Source organism: Heterodontus francisci, chromosome 27 (assembly GCF_036365525.1).
Source record: "Heterodontus francisci isolate sHetFra1 chromosome 27, sHetFra1.hap1, whole genome shotgun sequence".
NCBI classification, from domain to species: Eukaryota; Metazoa; Chordata; class Chondrichthyes; order Heterodontiformes; family Heterodontidae; genus Heterodontus; species Heterodontus francisci.
This window is the reverse complement of record NC_090397.1, coordinates 7,889,622-7,909,631: the sequence shown is the minus strand read 5'-3', so window position 1 is coordinate 7,909,631 and position 20,010 is coordinate 7,889,622. Positions and strand designations below refer to the sequence as shown.

At 43.7% G+C, this 20,010-nt stretch overlaps 1 protein-coding gene across 3 annotated transcripts in view; it reads right to left on the bottom strand.

Moving 5' to 3' along the window:
- The window catches only part of cdk17 (cyclin dependent kinase 17), a 324,668-nt gene extending 305,775 nt beyond the window's left edge, over nucleotides 1–18,893 (bottom strand). For all 3 annotated transcript variants that reach the window (XM_068058765.1, XM_068058767.1, XM_068058766.1), the window contains exon 1: nucleotides 18,260–18,893. The gene's annotated coding sequence lies outside the window, so the exon portion shown is untranslated. The remainder of the gene's footprint in view (nucleotides 1–18,259) is intronic.
- Nucleotides 18,894–20,010: the final 1,117 nt, after the last annotated feature.

The following is a 20,010-nucleotide window of genomic DNA, read 5'->3' as shown; positions in this document are numbered from 1 at the left end:
CAAGATGGCAACTCACCACCTTCTCAAGGGCAATTAGGGATGGGTAATAAATCCTGGCCTCGCCAGTGCGCTCAAATCCCAAGAACAAATAAATAAAGGAGTGTTAGCAAACAAAATTTGACACGGAGCCACGTAAGGAGAATTAGGACAGGTGACCAAAAGCTCGGTCAAAGAGGTAGATTTTAAGGAGCATCTTAAGGAGAAAAGAGAGGCAGAGGGGTTTAGGGAGCCATTTATAGAGCTTAGAACCTTCACAGCTTAAGGCACGGCCACCAATGGTTGAGCAATTAAAATGGGCAAGAGGCCAAAACTGCAGATATCTCAGTGTTGTAGGGCATGGGGAGGTTCCAGTGATAGGGAGAGATTGAGGCCATACAGGAATGTGAAAACAAAGATCAATCTATTGCAGGTCAGTGAGCACAGGGTGGTGGGCAAACTGGATTTGGTGTGAGTTAGGATATTGGCAGCAGAGCTTTGGATGAGCTCAAGTTTATCTAGGATGGAAGGTGGGAGACTAGCCAGGAGAGTATTGAAATAGTCAAGTATAGAGGTAACAAGGGCACGATGAGGGTTTCAGCAGACAATGAGCTAAGGCTAAGGCTGGGGTGAGGGGAAAATGGAGACGGACAATGTTAGAGATGAATGTTGGTGGCCTTGTTGATGAAGCGGATACATGGTCGGACGTTCATCTCCGTGTCAAATTAGACATCAATCTTACACACAGCATAGTTATTCATTAGGGTTTCTTGAAATATTAAGTTGTATTATTTCAAACTAACCACAATACAGGTGGTGGGTCACATGACCCAGTTACTCTGAAATATACATTAAATCACATCAAGATCACACTGCCACAAAATGTATGTCAAAAAAAAATCAGAAGCACCATCTGTTTTGCAGTCTAGACGAAAAGATGAGAAAAATGTTGCATTGTTTAATTGGCTGTAAGTATGGCTTTTGTTTAGAAGCCAACATGCTGGTGCAACTGAGTATTCCATTAAATCCGAGACGACTATTCCAGACAGTGCCCCTTCAAGAGTTTAACGATATAGAGGCCATGTTAGTCAGCTGGTGATTGCTTGCACAAACCCAATGTACAAGTGCCTCATTGCAAAACACATCTCAATTCTGGCTGGATTAGGCAGATCAACTGGAACTGAAACAAGTGACTTTAAATACACACAATGACTATCTTTGCGACACACTCAAGAGTGTCAAAGGGAGGAATATGAAGCAGCTTTGTATGGAAAGTTGAAATACGCTATTAAAAAAATTACAAGTAATTTGTGGCTGCAGGATGGTCGGGACTGGGAACTAAATAAACCTGGTGATAAAGTTTACAGGAGGGACAGGGAAAATGGCAGAGGGGTGGAGTAGCCTTACTGATTAGAAATAATATCACCTCATTGGTGAGGGAGGATATAATGAGGGGAAAGCATCCAGTGGAGACCTTATGGGTGGAATTGAGGAACAGAAAAGGATCTAAAACTGTAATAGGTGTTGTGTATAGATCCCCTGGTAGCAGTCCTGAGGTGTTAGATTGTATAAGTGCACAAATTAGGCAAGTGTGTAACAAAGGCAGAGTAGTATTAATGGGGGATTTTAACTTACACATAGATTGGGAGAGGCAAACAAGCACCTGTCAGAAAGGTAGTGAATTTCTGGAATGTGTCCGGGATAGTTTCCTACAGCAATATGTCCCAGATGTAACAAGGGGACAGGCAATATTAGATTTAGTTATGAGTAATGAGCCAAATTTAATTAGTAGCCCAATTGTGCGTGAACATTTATCAAATAGCAACTACAACATGATCAAATTCAAGGTAGCGTTTGAAAGTAAAAAGCACGAATCAGCTACTAGAATTTTAGACTTGGGTAAGGCTGACTTTACCGGGATGAGACAGAGACTGTCCACGGTAAACTGGGTAGATCTGTCAAACGACTGAAGAACAGGGGAGAACATTTAAAGAAACATTTAACGAAATACAGAGCGAGTATATACCCCTGAGAGGAAAAAGCTCCACTTCACAGAAAAAAACAGCCATGGACAACTAAAGAGATTAGGGATAGCATAAAACAAAAAGAAAGGGCTTGCAAAAATGCAAAACGCAGCACAGATCCAGACGAATGGGATAGATACAAAGACCAGCAAAGGGTCACAAAATAGCTTATTAGAGCTACTAAAAGGGATTATGAAAGGAAACTTGCAAGGGACATCAAAATCAATAAGAAATTTTATAGTTACATAAAGGGAAAGCGGGTGGTCAAGAGCTATGTAGGCCCAATAAAAGCTGAAAATGGAGATATTGTCATTGATAATGGGGAAATGGCAGACATGTTGAACAATTACTTTGCCTCAGTATTTACAGTTGAAAAGGAGGATAACTTGCTGGAAGTCCCGAAAAAATCAACAGCCGATATGGGACAGGGCCTTAATACAATTAATGTATGTAAAACATCAGTAATAAGGAAATTAATGGAACTAAAGAGTGAGAAATCCCCAGGACCTGACGGTTTCCATCCGAGGGTGTTAAAGGAAGTAGGGGAGCACATTGTAGATGCCCTAACTATAGAATTTCAGAGTTCCCTAGTTCAGGAGTGGTCCCTCTGGATTGGAAAGTTGCACATGTCACTCCACTTTTTAAGAAGGGTAAAAGGGGAAACCAAGGAAATTACAGACCAGTTAGCCTGACATCTGTGGTGGGCAAGTTGCTGCAGTCGAGAATCAAGAATAGGGTGACTGAACACCGAGAAAAATTTCAGTTAATCAGGGACAGCCAGCATGGATTCATGACAGGAAGGTCATGCCTGACAAATCTCATTGAATTTTTTGAAGAGGTGACTAAGGTAGTGGACAGGGAATGTCTATGGATGTTATTTATCTGGACTTCCAGAAGGCATTCGATAAAGTCCCACATAAAATTAACTAAGGTAGAAGCCCATGGAGTTGAGGGCAAATTATTGACATGGTTAGGAAGTTGGTTGAGTGGTAGGCGACAGAGTGGGGATAATGGGTAAGTACTCCGATTGGCAGGATGTGACTAGTGGTGTCCCACGGGGATCTGTGTTGGGGCCTCAATTATTTACATTATTCATTAACGACTTGGATGATGGCATAGTAAGTCATATATCCAAATTTGCTGATGATACAAAGTTAGGCGGCATTGTAGACAGTCTAGGTGATAGCATAAAATTACAAGGAGATATTGACAGACTAGGTGAGTGGGCAAAACCGTGGCAGATGGATTTCAATGTGGGCAAGTGTGAGGTTATCCATTTTGGACCAAAAAAGGATAGAGCAGGGTACTTTCTAAATGGGAAGAGGTTAAGTACAGTGGATGTCCAAAGAGACTTGGGGGTTCAGGTGCATAGATCTTTAAAATGCCACGAGCAAGTGCAGAAAATAATCAAAAAGGCTAATGGAATGCTAGCCTTTGTATCTAGAGGATTGGAGTATAAAGACACAGAGGTTATGCTGCAGCTGTACAAAACCCTGGTTAGACCCCACTTGGAGTACTGTGAGCAGCTGTGGGCACCTTGCGGGGAGTGCAACGTAGGTTTACAAGAATGATACCTGGACTACAGGGGTTATGTTACGAGGAGAGATTACACAAATTAGGCCTGTTTTCGCTCGAATTTAGAAAGTTAAGGGGTGATCTGATCGAAGTCTTCAAGATATTAACAGGAAAAGACAGGCTATTTCCACTGGTTGGAGATTCTAAAACTAGGGGCATAGTCTAAAAATTAGGGCCAGACCGTTCAGGAGAGATGTTAGGAAGCACTTCACGCAAAAGGTGGTAGAGGTTTGGAACTCCCTCCCACAAACAGCAGTTGAAGCTGGAACAATTGTCAATTTTAAATCTGAGATAGACAGATTTTTGTTAAGCAAAGATATTAAGGGATATGGGCCAAAGGCAGGTATATGGAGTTAGGCCGCGGATCAGTCATGATCTCATTGAATGCCGGGACAGGCTCAAGGGGCTGAATGGCCTACTCCTGGTCCTATGGTCCTATCTTGCTTCTACAATCAACTTGCACATACAAATGAATTATGTAAAAGCAGTACAGAAATGAAGGAGTGAAATTCTGCAACTCAAAAGAACCCAGATTCAAATAAACAGTATTTACTGCACAGAAACAGATCATTCAATCCAAAAAGGTCCATATGCCAGCGTTTATGCTCCACACAAGCCTCCTCCCACCCTTTTTCAGCAAATCCCATTAAGTGCCATTACATCAGTCATCAAGGTTTGAAAGGAAACTCAGCAGTGAATGTTGGGACACTCTTTGCACAGAAAGAAATCCTATTTATTCAGTGCTTCCCAGCCTAACCAGGACAGAAATGTTGCATCTGACATGTATGGACTGTAGGTAGTAGGTGTTCCTGGAACCTGCAACTAAAGCAAAGGTGTTAAATATCATTGTTTGTCAGTTGTGGCTCAGTTGGTAGCACTCTTGCCTCTGAGTTAGAAGATACTGGGTTGAGGTCCCACTCCAGGACTTGAGCACAAAAATTTAGGCTGACACTACAGTGCAGTGCTAAGGGAGTGCCGATGACCGTAAAATCGGCATGGGACCACCACCGGGAGCAAGTAGGTTAATGAGCATGTTTATTACACATTGAAATATTTCAGTGAAGGCCCTGCCGCCCACACCAAGGCTTTGCCACCGCCGGTAATATCCGGCGGGGCCTTCTTGGCATTGTGGGTCGTGGTGGGCCGCTCCCGCAAGCATTTTATGGGCTTCCCCGCCACAATGCCAAGGGGCTGGTAAAATCCAGCCTCAAACGTCTCCATTGGCATAGGATTCATCCAGCCCAAGGCAAATTAGCACCAAGCTCAACCTCCAAGAGGCACACGTTGGAGTTATACTTGAATATCACATGTACAGTGGAGTCTGCCCTAAGAGGGAGAAGATCTCTTGGGTGTCAGCACACTTAACCAGCCACATCAACAGAAACTTACTTGCAGACCAATTAGATAAGATGGGTAAGGTTATTTGTAAAGGATTGGGAAAATCATGCATATACTGTCCCAGTGTCAAAAAGATCTTAAAGCAACCCTAGCCTCTGGTCCCACTGGTATCCTTGTCTTACTCCTCCATTATTTCTCTCATTCTGCAGGAGGGAAAAAGCATATGTGCACCACAGCACAGGAGGAGAGCAAATCTGATTTAGCAATACTGCCAAGTAAATTAAACAAAAGGAGGCAAAAGTCACTTGCTGTTTGGCTTCTGAATTACAGCAGGAGGAAGAAAGTCATTGGTTAAAAACTGCTGACTTGTTACTGTGGCCAATTTTCACGGCTCATTTGTTCTGTGTGCCACATACAATAAATGTCAGAAGTTAACTTTTGTTTAGATCTGCTGCAAATCCTGAAATATTGATCTTTAAGGTTGGCAATTTGTATTTTGAAATGGAACTTAAAATATTTGTGCAGATATAATTTGTTTTTGTTTGCGTGAATCTATTTCCACAGTTGCTGCTATAAAAACAATTTACTTTTGGGTGTTGGAGAAGCATATCACACACACAGTATATTACAATAGTAACAGGACAGCACTAACAATAACATTTAGCCAAGTAGCTGCAGATACAGCCACATACCTATGATAATCGAAAGTAAAATAGATTACTTGGTCACATGTAACATTTCCACACAACCATTATGGTTTAATAAAAATTCAATTGCATAACTGAAGATATATTCATGCCTTTTCATAAGTTTTCTGCCCCAATTTCAATTATGGAACGACTGAAACAAACATTAAATTACACCATGTAGATACAATTTCTTCTGGTGTATTTATGCTGCAATTACATTTCTGCAATTGATAGTTGCAGTATCAGCTTCAAGTCAGGCAGCAGTACTTCCATTAAATTGCCTGGCTGTAACTACAATATTCCTGTCCAGCAGAGCTCTCTATTCACCTGTGCTCATATGCATGCTCAGAAACTTCTCCCACTGGTTAAACTTAAATTTAAAATGTAAAAGTTTAAAAAGTGTTCAGTCCCTGAACATTTAACTCAATTTAAGTCAAATTTAAAAAGTAGTGAACAAGTCCAAGGAGCCCCTAGGCACATTTTAAAACCAAGGACAAGAGTGCACTGGAGCTACACTCCATGCAGCATCAGATCTGACATAACTTATCCGGAGTTGAGTTATCCCCCAACTTTGTGTTATATGCAACTTTAACATCCATATCAACCGAAAACCACACACAGATGGAATGCATCATTTTGGATCAAAGATTCTTCCAATTATGATTCTGAAAGGGGGGGGTGGGGGAGGAAGAATTACATTTTAAAATATTACACAAAAAGCACACTTTATTTGAAGATACTGTAGATTTTAAGTTAATTGATACTGAGTAAATATATAGACACACTACCATACAAAGGTTATTGGACAGCGATCCTCACGAGAGGACTTGTGACTCACAGTAGTGGGAACCTCATAAAATTTAAAAAAGCAGGTAAATTTTAAAGTTCTAACACCAATAATCATTATAAATTTATTGTTCAGTTTTTTTTTTCCATATACTTGTTCTCAGGATGTGAGCAACAAAGCCATTTATGGCTCATCTCCAGTTCTCCTGAGAAGGTGATGGGCCTCCTCGTGATTGCAAATCATTCACTTGTAAGAGTAATACAAAGTCACTTCATCGTGTTAAACTGGAACTGCATGGAGGCCAGACCAGGCAGGGCTGGCAGGTTCCATTTTATGAAGGGTATCACTGAATCAGTCGAGTCCTTTTTCAAAAAATCCAGAAACATTCACAGTCATTTTCAATTTTACAACTTTCCACAATGGGATTTAAACACAATTAAGTAGGTTTCTTCTCACAGTCAACCATATAGAAGATTTTCAAAGCTTATCAAAATTAGGAAACACAATTTATATACACTGCCTTTACTCACAACAGTGTGGACACACAGAACAATAGAAATAGGGACAAAGCTCAAAGAATTTTCTTCACTGATACCAGCAACAAAAATTAACCATGTGGTGTTACACCTGAAAAGTTTTTGGGCCCTGAAATTGTATGTGCCATGAAATGGGAACAGGAATAGGCAATTCAGCCCATTGAGCCTGCTCCGCCATTCAATACGATCATGACTGATCATCCACTTCAATGCCTTTTCCCCCCACACTAGCCCCATATCCCATTATATCATTGCTATTTAGAAATCTGTCAATCGCTGCTTTAAACATAGTCAAGGACTGGGCTTCCACAGCACTCTGGGGTACAGAATTCCTAAGATTCACAACCCTCTGAGTAAAGAAATTTCTCCTCATCTCGCTCCTAAGTGGTTTCCCCTTTATTTTGAAATTCTGTACCCTGGTTCGAGACTCCCCAACAAGGGGAAACATCTTACCTGCATCTACCCTGCCTATCCCTTTAAATATTTTGTAGGTTTCAATGAGATCACCTCTCATTTACTGAAACTCTGGAGAATACAGACCCAGTTTCCCAAATCTCTCTTCATAGGACTGTTCCGCCAGCCCGGGAACATGTCTGGTGAACCTTCATTGCACCCCTTCTATGGCAATATCCTTCCTAAGGCAAGGGGATCAAAACTGCACACAGTATTCCAGGTACAGTCTAACGAAAGTTCTATACAATTGAAGCAAGACTTCACTACTCCTGTACTCAAATCCTCTTGCGATACCATTAGCCTTCTTAATTGCTTGCTGCACCTGCATGTTAGCTTTCAGTGACTTATTGACCAGGACACCCAGGCCCCTTTGTACATCTACACTTTCTAATCTCTTACCATTTAAGAAATACTCTGCACATCTATTCCTCCCACCAAAGTGGATAACTTCATATTTTTCCACATTATATTCCATCTGCCATGTTCTTGCCCACTCACTAAATCTTTCCGAAATTCCCTTGAAGCCGCTTAGCATCTTCCTCACAACACATATTCCCACCTAGTTTTGTGTCATCTGCGAACTTGGAAATGTTACATTTGGTCCCCTCATCCAAATCATTAATATATATTGTGAACAGCTGGGGCCCAAGTACTGATCCTTGCGGTACCCCACTAGTCACAGCCTGCCATCGCGAGAATGACCTGTTTATTCTTACTATCTGTTTTCTGCCTGTTTAACCAATCCTTAATCCATGCCAGTATATTATGAGTTCTGATGAAGGGTCACTGACCTGAAACGTTAACTCTGCTTCTCTCTCCACAAGATGCTGCCAGACCTGCTGAGTATTCCCAGCATTTCTTGTTTTTATTCCAGTATATTACCTCCTATCCCACGTGCTTTAATTTTGCTAACCAACCTCCTGTGGGGGACTTTATCAAAAGCCTCTGAAAATCCAAGTATACTACATCCACTGACTCCCCTTTATCAATTCTGTTAGTAACATCCTCAAAAAATTCCGACAGGTTTGTCAAATATGATTTCCCATTCATAAACCCATGTTGACTATGCCCAATCAGATCATTATTATCCAAGTGTCCATTTATCACATCCTTTAGAATAGATTCTAGCATTTTCCCAATGACTGATGTAAGGCTAACAGGTCTGTAGTTCCCTGCTTTCTCTATCCTTCCCTTCTTAAATAGTGAGGTGACATTTGCTACCTTCCAATCTGTAGGAACCATTCCAAAATCTATAGAATTTTGGAAGATGATCATCAATGCATCCACCATCTCCATAGCTACGTCTTTCAACACTCTAGAATGTAGAATATCAGGTCCCGGGGAGTCACCAACCTTCAACCCCATTAATTTCTCCAAGACAACTTTCTTACTAATATTAATTTCCTTCAATTACTCACTCTCCCTAGTGCCTTGGATCTCTAATTCTGGGAAATTTCTTGTATCTTCCTCAGTGAAGACAAACACAAAGTAATCATTTACTTTTTCGGCCATTTCTCTGTTCCCCCATTATAAATTATTTTGACTCTGCCTATAATGGATCCACATTTGACTTAGGCAATCGTTTACTTTTTACGTACCGACAGAAGCTTTTACAATTCGTTTTTATGCTTTTTGCTAATTTACATTTGTATTCTATTCTCCCTTTATCAGTTTTTTGGTCGTCCTTTGCTGTATTCTAAAATCCTCCCAACCCTCAGGTTTACTACGATCTCTGGCAACTTTATAGGCCTTTTCCTTTAATCCTATACAATCCTTAAACTTCCTTTGTTAGCCACGGTTGACTGCCTTTTCTTTTGGGGTTTTTGTGCTTTGAAGGCATGAATAGTTGCTGTAAACTATGTAATAATTCTTTAAAGACTATCCATTGATAATGTACTGTGATACATTTTAATACTAATACCGATGTGCAAATTGTGTTCTTTGAAGTCGCGGTCTCTATTATTCTAATGGAAGTTGCCAACCCCTTTTAAATAAGGATATCCCCTAAAATAGCAGAGCAAAGAACTGGAGATAAATGCAGTATGAGTTTGTATGTAGCATACCAATATAATTTCAGAACTACAGCAAATTAAGTGACCAGTGTTCAAAAATATACTCCAGTATATCCCAAACCTCACTAGTCCCATCATCCCCAGGTCACATTGATTCACTGATAAGTGGGGAAGGTTCTCAATAAGTCATTGCATAAATCTTGCAGCCACCATCTGGGCATAAAAAAGATGGAGTCCCACATGCTGCTGGATAGTGGTTTAGGTGAATATACCGTGGAAATCTAATGTGCCATTTTTAGTCTTCCTAATCAGCATTAAAAGAATTGCAATATTAGCGATTACAACATATTTACAACACAGAAACAGGCCACTGGGCCAACAGGTGCATGCCAGTATTTATGCTCCACACAAACACATCTAACCCCATTAGCATATCTTTGAATACATCTATGCTTATCTATCTCAACTACTTGTAGTAGTGAGTTCCACATTCTAACTACTCTCTGGATAAAGAAGCTTCTCCTGAATTCCCTATTGGATTTATTTATAGAACATAGAACAGTACAGCACAGGCCCTTCGGTCCACGATGTTGTGCCGACCCTTGAACCTACTCTAAGATCAAACTACCTACATACCCTTCATTCTACTATCATCCATGTACCTATCCAAGAGTCGCTTAAATGTCCCTTATGTATCTGCTTCTACTACCACCGCTGGCAGTGCATTCCACGCACCCACCACTCTCTGTGTAAAGAACCTACCTCTGACATCTCCCCTAAACCTTCCTCCAAACACCTTAAAACTATGCCCCCTGGTGATAGCCCTTTCCACCCTGGGAAAAAGTCTCTGGCTATCCACTCTATCTATGCCTCTCATCATCTTGTACACCTCTATCAAGTCACCTCTCATCCTTCTTCGCTCCAATAAGAAAAGCCCTAGCTCCCTCAACCTTTCTTCGTAAGACATGCCCTCCAGTCCAGGCAGCATCCTGGTAAATCTCCTCTGCACCCTCTCTAAAGCTTCCACATCCTTCCTATAATGAGGCGACCAGAACTGAACACAACATTCCAAGTGTGGTCGAACCAGGGCTTTATAGCGCTGCAGCATAACCTCGCGGCTCTTAAGCTCAATCCCCCTGTTAATGAAAGCCAACACCCCATACGCCTTCTTAACAACCCTATCAACTTGGGTGGCAACTCTGAACGATCTATGGACATGGACCCCAAGATCCCTCTGTTCCTCCACACTGCCAAGAATCCTGTCTTTAAGCCTGTATTCTGCATTCAAATTTGACCTTCCAAAATGAATCACTTCACACTTTTCCAGGTTGAACTCCATCTGCCACTTCTCAGCCCAGCTCTGCATCCTGTCAATGTCCCATTGCAACCTACAACAGCCCTCCACACTATCCACAACTCCAGCAACCTTTGTGTCATCGGCAAACTTACTAACCCAGCCTTCCACTTCCTCATCCAAGTCGTTTATAAAAATCACAAAGAGCAGAGGTCCCAGAACAGATCCCTGCGGAACACCACTGGTCAGCGAGCTCCAGGCTGAATACTTTCCATCTACTACCACCCTCTGTCTTCTATGGGCCAGACAATTCTGTATCCAGACAGCCAACTTTCCCTGTATCCCATGCCTCCTTACTTTCTGAATGAGCCTACCATGGGGAACCTTATCAAACGCCTTGCTAAAATCCATATACACCACATCCACTGCTCTTCCTTCATCAATGTGTTTTGTCACATCCTCAAAGAATTCAATAAGGCTAGTGAGGCATGACCTGCCCCTCACAAAGCCATGCTGACTATCTCTAATCAAACTATGCTTTTCCAAATAATCATAAATCCTGTCTCTCAGAATGCTCCCCAATAATTTGCCCACCACCGACGTAAGACTGACTGGTCTGTAATTCCCAGGGTTATCCCTATTCCCTTTCTTGAACAAATGAATAACATTTGCCACCCTCCAATCATCTGCTAAAACTCCAGTGGACAGTGAGGACGCAAAGATCATCACCAAAGGCGCGGCAATCTCTTCCCTCGCTTCCCGTAATAACCTTGGGTATACCCCGTCTGGCCCCGGGGACTTATCTATCCTCATGCCTTTCAAAATTTCCAGCACATCCCCCTTCTTAACATCAATCTGTTCGAGCATATCAGCCTGTTTCACGCTGTCCTCACAAATGACAAGGTCCCTCTCACTAGTGAATACTGAAGCAAAGTATTCATTAAGGACCTCCCCTACCTCCTCCGACTCCAGGCACAAGTTCCCTCCACTATCCCTGATCGGCCCTACCCTCACTTTGGCCATCCTCTTGTTCCTCACAAAAGTGTAGAACGCCTTGGGATTTTCCTTAATCCTACCCGCCAAGACTTTTTCATGTCCCCTTCTAGCTCTCCTAAGTCCATTCTTCAGTTCCTTCCTGGCTACCTTGTAACCCTCTAGAGCCCTGTCTGATCCTTGCTTCCTCAACCTTAAGTAAGCTTCCTTCTTCCTCTTGACTAGCTGTTCCACATCTCGTCGTCCAAGGTTCCTTCACCCTACCATCCCTTCCTTGCCTCATCGGGACAAACCTATCCAGCAGTCGCAGCAACTGCTCCCTAAACAACCTCCACATTTCTGTCGTGCATTTCCCCGAGAACATCTGTTCCCAATTTAAGCTCCCCAGTTTCTGCCTAATAGCATTGTAATTCCCCCTCCCCCAATTAAATATTTTCCCATCCCATCAGCTCCTGTCCCTCTCCATGACTATAGTAAAGGTCAGGGAGTTGTGATCACCATCACCGAAATGCTCTCCCACCGAGAGATCTGCCACCTGGCCTGGTTCGTTGCCAAGCACCAAATCCAACATAGCCTCCCCTCTAGTCAGCCTATCTACATATTGAGTCAGGAAACCTTCCTGGACACACCTGACAAAATCTGCTCCATCCAAACTATTTGCACTAAGGAGGTTCCAATCAATATTAGGGAAGTTGAGGTCACCCATGACAACAACCCTGCTACTTCTGCACCTTTCCAAAATCTGCCTCCCAATCTGTTCCTCCGTGTCTCTGTTGCTATTGGGGGGTCTATAGAAAACTCCCAATAAAGTGACTGCTCCTTTCCTGTTTCTGACTTCCACCCATAATGACTCAGTAGACAAACCCTCCTCGACGACCTCCCTTTCTGCAGCTGTGATACTATCCCTGATTAGCAATGCCACTCCCCCACCTCTTTTATCTCCTTCCCTATTCCTTTTGAAACATCTAAACCCCGGAACATCCAACATCCATTCCTGCCCGTGATATCCAAGTCTCCGTAATGGCCACAACATCATAGCTCCAAGTACTGATCCATGCTCTAAGTTCATCACCCTTATTCCTGACACTTCTTGCGTTAAAATAGACACACTTCAACCCATCATACTGGCTGCAACTTTGCCCTGTCAACTGTCTTAACCTTCCTCACAGACTCTCTGCACTCTGTATCTGCCTGTTCAACAGCTACCCCATCCACTGATCCGTAGCTCCGGTTCCCATCCCCCTGCCAAACTAGTTTAAACCCTCCCGAAGAGCTCTCGGAAACCTCCCGCCCAGGATATTGGTGCCCCTCCAGTTCAGATGCAACCCGTCCTTCTTGTACAGGTCCCACCTTCCCCAGAAGGTATCCCAATGATCCACATATCTGAAGCCCTCCCTCCTACACCAGCTCTGTAGCCACGAGTTCAGCTGCACTCGCTCTCTGTTTCTAGCCTCACTAGCACGTGGCACCGGTATCAATCCTGAGATTACTGCTCTGCTCGTCCTGCCTTTTAGCTTCCAACCTAACTCCCTATATTCGCTTTTCAGGTCCTCATCCCTTTTCCTAGCTATGTCATTGGTACCGATGTGTACCACGACTTCTGGCTGCTCCCCCTCCCCCTTAAGAATCCTGTAGACTCGATCCGAGACAGCCCTGACCCTGGCACCCGGGAGGCAACATACCATCCTGGAGTCTCGTTCGCGACCACAGAATCTCCTGTCTGTTCCTCTAACCATTGAATCTCCTATCACTATTGCTCTCCTATTCTCCCCCCTTCCCTTCTGAGCCGCAGAGCCAGGCTCAGTGCCAGAGACCTGGCCGCTGTGGCTTTCCCCTGGTAGGTCCCCCCCCCCCCCCAACCATATCCAAAACGGTATACTTATTATTGAGGGGAACGGCCACAGGGGATCCCTGGACTGTGCGCCTATTCCCTTTCCCTCCCTGACGGTCACCCAGCTACCTTTATCCTGTAACTTCGGTGTCACTACTTCCCGATAACTGCTCTCTATCACCCCCTCAGCCTCCTGAATGATCCAAAGTTCATCCAGCTCCAGTTCCCTAAAGCGGTCTGTGAGGAGCTGGAGTTGGGTGCACTTCTCACAGGTGAAGTCAGCAGGGACACAAGTGGTGACCCTTACCTCCCACATCCTGTAAGAGGAGCATGCAACTGCCCTAGCTTCCATCCCCTCCGCTCTAAATTGACAAAAGAGATTGATAAAATAAAATAAAGGAAAACCTTACCTTACCAAACCCTCCACACAAGAGTCCTTTTTTTTTTGGTTAGAGGAGGAGGATGGATGGGAGACACTACACGTGTAGTGTTTCGGGTTTAGCCACTGCCCGAATATATGTTCACTTACCCAGCAGTCCCCGTGTCCGCCGAATCACGAGGTAAGTACTTTATAGCTCAACTTACCTTCCCGGCTGCCCCCTGGCTCGTGCTCTCACCGCTCCCGCTGCTCAAATGGAAGAAAGAAATACCCACCAATCACTTACCAGCTCTCCTGTGATGTCACACTTCAATTTTTGCTGGTCAAGCAGGTCAACAGAACAGAACAGAACAGAGCGCTCTCGCTGCTGCTTCTGGTCTCTGGCTTCGGCTCCTCTCGCCTGTTCCCGCTCTCGCTGCTGCTTCTGGTCTCTGGCTTCGGCTCCTTTTATCTCCCGGCTCCACTCGCCTGTTCCCGCTCTCGCTGCTGCTTCTGGTCTCTGGCTTCTGCTCCTTTTATCTCCCGGCTCCTCTCGCCTGTTCCCGCTCTTGCTACTGCTTCTGGTCTCTGGCTTCGGCTCCTTTTATCTCCCGGCTCCTCTCGCCTGTCCCCGCTCTCGCTGCTACGAGATATGAGTATCTTATATTTATGACCCCTAGTTCTCGTCTTTCCCGCAAGTGGAAACATCTTCTCTACAGTTACCCTATCAAACCCTTTCATAATCTTGAAAACCTCTCACAGGTTACCCTTCAGTCTTCTCTTTTCTGGAAAGAAAAGCCTTAGCCTGTTCAATCTTTCCTGATAGATATAACCTCTCAGTTTTGGTATCATCCTAGTAAATCTTTTTTGCACCTTCTCCAATGCCTCAATATGCTTTTTATAATGTGGAGACGAGAACTGTTTAGTATTACATGTGGTTTAACTAAAGTTTTATACAAGATTAATGTAACTTCTCTGCTTTTCAATTCTATCCCTCTAGAAAATGAACCCCAGTGCTTTGGTTTTTTTTTAACCCATCACTATTATTAGTGATTTATGTAGTCAAACTATGGCTTACAAGGGAAATTAGAGATAGCATTAGATCCAAGGAAGAGGCATATAAATTTGCCAGAAAAAATAACAGACCTGAGGATTGGGAGCAGTTTAGAATTCAGCAAAAGCGGACCAAGGAATTGATTAAGAAGGGGAAAACAGAGTACGAGAGAAAGCTTGCGGGGAACATAAAAACTGTCTGTAAAAGTTTCTGTAGGTATGTGAAGAGAAAAAAATTGGTGAAGACAAATGTAGGTCCCTTACAGTCAGAAACAGGGGAATTTACTATGGGGAACAAAGAAATGGCTGACCAACTAAATGCATACTTTGGTTCTGTCTTCACAAAGGAAGACCCAAATATCATACCAGAAATGTTGGTGAACACAGGGCTTAGTGAGAGACAGGAACTGAAGGAAATCAGTATTAGTAGAAAAATGGCGTTGGGGAAATTGGTGGGATTGAAGGCCAATAAATCCCCAGGGCCTGTTGGTCTGCATCCCAGAGTACTTAAGGAAGTGGCCCTAGAAATAGTGGATGCATTGGTGGTCATCTTCCAAGATTCTGTTGACTCTGGAACAGTTCCTACAGATTGGAGGGTAGCTAATGTAACCCCACTATTTAAAAAGGGAGATAGATAGAAAGCAGGGAATTATAGACCAGTCAGCCTTACGTCAGTAGTGGGGAAAATTCTAGAATCCATTATCAAAGATTTTATAGCAGAGCACTTGGAGAACAGTGGTAGAATCGGGCAGAGTCAGCATGGATTTACAAAAGGGAAATCATGCTTGACAAATCTACTAGAATTCTTCGAGGATGTAACTAGTCGAGTTGATGAGGGGGAGCCAGTGGATGTGGTTTATTTGGACTTTCAGAAGGCTTTTGACAAAGTCCCCCATAAGAGATTAGCGTGTAAAATTAAAGTGCATGGGATTGGGGGTAGTGTATTGCGATGGACAGAAAATTGGTTGGCAGGCAGGAAACAAAGGAGGAATAAACGGGTCTTTTTCCGAATGGCAGGCAGTGACTAGTGGGGTACTGCAAGGATCGGTGCTAGGGCCCCAGCTATTCACAATATATATTAATGATTTAAATGAGGGAACTTAATGTAATATCTCCAAATTTGCAGAAGACACAAAACTGAGTGGGAGGGTGAGTTCTGAGGAAGGACGTCTTGCTATAGAGGGAGTGCAGCGAAGTTTACCAGATTGATTCCTGGGATGGTGGGACTGACGTATGAGGAGAGATCGAGTCGGTTAGGATTATATTCGCTGGACTTCAAAAGAATGAGGGGGGATCTCACAGAAACCTATAAAATTCTAACAGAACTTGACAGGGTAGATGCAGGAAGGATACTCCCGATGGTGGGGGAGTCCAGAACCAGGGGTCATAGTCTCAGGATACAGGGTAAACCTTTCAGGACTGAGATGAGGAGAAATTTCTTCACCCAGAGAGTGGTGAGCCTGTGGAATTCACTACCACAGAAAGCAGTTGAGGCCAAAACATCGTATGTTTTCAAGAAGGAGTTAGATATAGCTCTTGGGTTTAAAGGGATGAAAGGGTATGGGGTGAAAGCAGGAACAGGTTACTGAGTTGGATGATCAGCCATGATCATAATGAATGGCGGAGTAGGCTCAAAGGGCTGAATGGCCTACTCCTGCTCCTATTTTCTATCTTTCTATGTACCTGTACCCACAGATCGCTCTGTTCTTCTAGCCCATTTAGATACTCATTTTCTGAAGGGTGTGTGGCGTCTTTATTCTTTCTGCCAAAATCCTACCAACTTCATAGTTATCTATATCGAAGTTCAGCTATTCGACTAACTCCACAAGTTTAAGACATTCACAGAGTCATAAAGTTATACAGCACCGTAACAGGCCCTTTGGCCCATCGTGTCTGGGCCAGCCATCAAGCACCTATCCATTCTAATCCCATTTTCCAGCACTTGGCCCGTAGCCTTGTATGCTATGGCGTTTCAAGTGCTCATCTAAATACTTCTTAAATGTTGTGAGGGCTGCTGCCTCTACCACCCCTTCAGGCAGTGTGTTCCAGATTTCAACCACCCTCAAATTTGTTTCCTCAAAACCCCTCTAAACCTCCTGCCCTTACCTTAAATCTATGGTCCTTGGTTATTGACACCTCCACTAAAGGAAAAAGTTTCTTCCTATCTACCCTATCTATGCCCCTCATAATTTTGTATACCTCAATCAGGACCCCCTCAGCCTTCTACAGCAATGAACCTCAGATTTATTTTCAAAAAATAAAATGATCATTCTTGTTAAAGTCTTCAGGGAAGTGTATTGTAATTCAGATTATTTTAATTTACTTCAAATATCAATTTAAAAGGCTAACACAAGGTCAGGACAATGTGATGAAATAGTAACTCTTTGTGACCAAGGACATATTTTGCTGCCTTTCTCTTCGACCCTGGTACAGTTTCAGTATTGAAAATTTTGGGCAAATTTATTTCATGCTAACTTGAATAGGCAGGAATAAAATGCCATGGCAAATTACTCAAGTGTATACAGCATAAAAATAAAATGAGAATTCAATTTGTTTAAGTTATTTTTTCAAGAAAACATAAATGTAGGCTTACTCAACATGAGTTATGTTGATCATTGAATACAATGCATGATATGCATGTTGGTGTAGCATTAATATTCTGATGAATAGAAACTAAACTCAAAGCCATTAACGAGGCTTTCAGATATGGGTCAGATAACAGCAACTTTTTAAATATCAATGGATATATTATGAAAACACCCAACAGCTTCAAAGTCAAATCAAGCCAATATCCAGCGTCAATTTTCATTGTATAAACTTAAAATAAATTAAAACATATAAGAAACTGACAATTTACAGAGGAGTGTAAGACAGGATTCCTGCAATGAAACTGTAAAAGGTTGCCATTTGCATCTTGTGGTGTGACACACAAATTTCTGTGGATTGTCCTGGTCACCAGTTTAGTCACATTATTAATAAACAGAGCTGGATTTTGGACGAGACACTTATTGATTAAGGATGAGATCATGGGCCGGGAATGTTGAAGCGTCACCCTCTTCCCACGGTCACTTTCTTTTGCTGTAATTTGTTCCTGTAGTCTCAGGACTCGTTTCCATGACAGACTGACATCCGCTTCACACACTTCCCCTCAGCAAGATATAAAAACTTGTATTTCCTGTTATTGAACCCGTCCCTAATGAGCGAGCAATCGTCGAGGTGACTGGTATAAAAGGGCAAGACCGGTAACTTCGGGATCGCAGGAAAACAAGCTCCCAAAGTCAGAGACATTTTAGCACAAACCCGCCGCATAACTTTAATCCGAAAATTTAAAATGCATTACCTGTTGAGATAATAAAGCCAGCTGCCGGCCGACGAAAAGAACTTGTGCCAGCTGCTCACTCACTCACTCGGGTATGGCCGGTCCCTCCTCGACAGCAACAATAACCTCCTCCCCCTCCGGATCACTTCACTCCGGCTCCTCGCGTCCTGTAACAAGGGCTCCTGTCGGCCGCCCCGTAGCCACGCGCCGGTCTCCCGGGTTACCGGTCTCGAGGAGACCGTTGACGGTTTCTTTTCGAATTCCCCCTCCTCGGTCGCGAGCGCAGTCCGAGGGCCAGTCCCGGCTTCGGCAGCGCCTATCCGAAAGTCAGCTGTGGAGAATGGGATCGGCGGCCGGCGCTGCCTCCGTGGCCAAACCCAGTCAGGCAGATACCGGAGTCCCAGGAGCCGGCTGCGATCGCTTTCCGCTGCTCGGAGACCAGAAACAACGGCCAGAAAGGGTTCACTCCCCCCACCCGGCGGAGGGAACAACTTCGAGCGGCGAGGCCAAGACCCGACGTGGGCGGACCATGTAAAACGCGTGGCCGAAAAGGTTCGGTGCAGCGCCAGATTCCCTCGAGCAAAGACCGCCTGGACACCGATTCACGTCCCCGCCCGCTTCACATCGAGCGAGGCTCCCTCTGGCGTCCGGACACAGGCTGCAGTTGAGGCGGTGTGCGGAAGTAAAGACGGCCCAGGACCTGGCGGGTCAAGGGATGGGGTTGGAGAAGAACAAGGTGGTGCAGAAGGACCACGGGATCCCTAACCTCATGTACGGGAAGAAACAGCGGCTTGGAAGCTGTTCCGAACCTGCAAATCGGGCGTTAGCCAACGAGGAGTGCTCAGCGTGTGGAGGGAATTGACGCTTATGAACAGTAGGATTGAAGCCCTCTTGATAATTTAAAACCATTAAAGGAAGAAACTGCCTGAGGCTTGCAGTAACTGCATCAAACGCAGCCCCTTTCTCAAAGTGAAAAACATAAAATTATACGAAAATTTACTGCGTTCAGAAAGCATTCTGCTGCCACAGAATTGAAAACACATTTCCGCCAACGATATTGTGCATAGAAGTGTCATGCACAGTGCACCTTGTAAATACTGTACAGGGCAGTGTTGTTTTCAGCAGCCACGTGTATTCACACAAATTTTGACTGGCTGTTAATTTTTTCCAAGGAATTGCAGTGGGGCGGATCTCCGCCGCAAAAACATTCTTTGCTACTCCATTGTCGTCCTAAAACTGCCAGGACGGAAACTGGGACCACAACCACTGAAATTCTGCGGTGAGAAGAGAAAGCCAATTTGAAGTATGTGCGTCAACCTGAGTCAGTTCAATATGCACACTTTTCCCCTTTATAAAAAGGCCATATTTTTATGACACCTTTGCCCAAGATAAAAATAAAATACTGCTGATGCTGCTCCCAAGATGAACGTCAAGTCGTCATTTTTCCTCATGTTTAAGTCTTTGTTCTTCTAGCTGATTGTATTCTACTTCCCTTACACTTTCATCATTCATTAATATACTTTCAAGTTTCTTCTCCCTTTTTAGATTTCCCTCCAATCACCTTGCAATGAAGTCTAAGAAAAGGATTGAAACCAGGCAGACCACCCGACATCGACCTAGGCATTGGAAACGACAACGGCAAACCCAGCCCTGTCCATCCTGCAAAGTCCTCCTTTCTAACATCTGGGGGCTTGTACCAAACTTGGGGGAGCTGTCCCACAGACTCGTCAAGCAACAGTCTGACATAGTCATACTCTTGCAGACAATGTCCC